The sequence below is a fragment of the Mirounga angustirostris genome, unplaced genomic scaffold, assembly GCF_029215605.1.
Source record: "Mirounga angustirostris isolate CCGP_5_RB_7025 unplaced genomic scaffold, mMirAng1.0.hap1 SCAF_13, whole genome shotgun sequence".
NCBI classification, from domain to species: domain Eukaryota; kingdom Metazoa; phylum Chordata; class Mammalia; order Carnivora; family Phocidae; genus Mirounga; species Mirounga angustirostris.
The window spans coordinates 50,234,960-50,237,378 of record NW_026991721.1 but is presented as its reverse complement, the minus strand read 5'-3'; the positions used below and the strand labels follow the sequence as shown (position 1 = coordinate 50,237,378).

The window sequence follows — 2,419 nt, the reverse complement described above, 5'->3', positions numbered from 1 at the left end:
GAGAGAGAGGCAGAAGGAGAAGCAGGCTCCCAAGGAGCAGGGAGCCCGATGCGGGACTTGATCCCAGGACCCTGGGATCATGACCTGAGCTGAAGGCAGACGCTTAACCATCTGAGCCACCCAGGCACCCCAGACTTAATTTTTCTAATTTTTATTTCTTATAGCAGGGCTCTCAAATGTACTATGTGAATTGTGAATCTTATGAGAGGACATGGTGTGCCATTTCCCAAACCTTTTGGTGAGCAATCATATTTTCCAGCACATTACTACTATTATCACTCAGAATATTTCACTGAACACCAGTTTGGGAAACACTGGCCTTCAAAATAAAGTCCCAACACCTCAGCAGGGCTGTCAATGCCCTTCATCATCTGCTCCCTAAATACCAGTCCAGTCTTATTCTTTGGTATTCTCTCTTCTTTCTTCTTTCTTCTTTCTTCTTCTTCTTTTTAAACCAGTATAGCTTTTATTGCATCTTTAAAATATCACAAATAAGTCTGAAAAATCATCCAGCATCTTGCTGTTTCTATAGATGGACAACTCAGATCTTATTCATCAGCCTGCTGAACTGTTCCTTTTTCAGAAACATAGATACCATCCAAAAATTTTCTGATATCCTTGTTTTAAACAGTTGTGGCTTGCTGAATCAAAGCAGCTGAGTTCGATACAAGTTCAATGTCATTTCCTTCAAGAATTAACTCATTTCTTTGGGCTTGAGATACAGAACAAGCAACACCTGGCCTCATCCGAACCCTGTGGATGTATTTCTCACCCAAGAAATTTCGGATTTCAACAAGAGAACCATTCTCCTGAATAACAACGTTGACGGGAAAGTGAGCATACACAGATCTCATCTTGTAACAGAAGCCCAGTGTAACGCCCTTGATCATATTCTGTACGTGACTACAGATAGTGTGAACAGTAGCCAGCTTCTATTTCCCCACCATTTGTCAACTAGGAGCCTCTTCTTTTTCTTTGCAAGAAGAACTAAGTTCTACATTGATGTGATTGAAGTCCCTTTGCAGGGTTCCTCTGGGTCCCTTCACAATAACTGTGAGTCCCTTCAGAGTGATGGCGACATTTTCTGGAATGTCGACAGTCTGATTGCTGAGAATGGTCTTCATTTTCGCAGGAGATATGGCAAAAAAAGCGGTATTCTCTCTTCTGATGGACCCCATGCCCACCCCTCACTTTAGTCCAATGGTTCTCAAAGGGATACAAGAGCTCAGTAAGTTGCCAAGACCCCTTCAAGGGGTCTGTGAGGTCAGACATATTATTTTCTTAATAATACTAGGATGTTACTTGCTTATTCTATTCTCATTGTCTCACCGATTACAGAGGAGCTTTCTAGAGGCTACGTGATCTATAATTTTTGTAACAGACTCAACATAGTAGCAGATATGATAATCCAGCTCTTTTCTCTTAAGCCACATTAAAGAGATTAGAAAAATGTAATACAATTTACTTTTGTTTTGGAAAAAATAGTTACTTTTCACAAACTATGTTACTTATGTTAGCATGGTCCATGCTTATTATTAGTTTAAATGGTTGACAAATATTTTTTAAATTTCTAGTTTTAATTTCTTGTACAGAAAGTATTGCTGGATATAACCCACATAAACAAAAGCTCTTTAGAGTTCTTAATTTTTAGGAACATAATGGAGTCTTTTTTTTTTTTTTACTTTGTTGAGGAATAATTGACAAACGTAATTGCATGTATTTAAAGTATAAAACATGACAATTTGGTATACATATGCACTGCAGAATGATTACCCAGATTAAGGTAACTGACACATCCATCACCTCACATAAGTCCTCTTTGTGTGTCTGTGTGGTAAGAATGCTTTAGATCTATTCTCATCAACTTTCAATATACAATACCATATTATTAACCACAGTCACCATGCTGTACATCAGATCCTCAGAAACTGTTCTTTTTATAACTGAAAATTTGCATCCTTTGATCTTCACTGCTATTTCCATTCCCCACCCCCCAGTGTCTAAATAAAACACCTGGCAAACACCATTGTATTCCCTGTTTCTATGAAATTAGCTTTTTCTTTTCTTTGGATCCACAGTATTTGTCTTTCACTTTCTGGCTTATTTCACTCAGCATAATGCTGTTCAGATTCATCCATATTGTTGCAAATGGTAGGGTTTCCTTCTTTTTTAATGGCTGAATACTATTCCTTTGTGTGCACATACCACATTTTCTTCATCCATTCATCCACTGAAGGACATTTTGGTTGTTTCCATATCTAGGCTATTGTGAAAAGTGCTGAATTGTGCTGCAATGTACATGGGTGTGCAGGTATCTCTTTGAGATACTGATTTCCTTTGGATATATACCCAGGATGGATTGATGGATCATTTGGTAGTTAAATTTTTAATTTTTTTTTGAGAAGTGCCACCATAATGT

General features: G+C 37.9%; 1 pseudogene; it reads right to left on the bottom strand.

The window, feature by feature from the left end:
- Nucleotides 1-447: 447 nt before the first annotated feature.
- On the bottom strand, nt 448-1,136 carry LOC123856683 (large ribosomal subunit protein uL6-like; annotated as a pseudogene).
- Nucleotides 1,137-2,419: the final 1,283 nt, after the last annotated feature.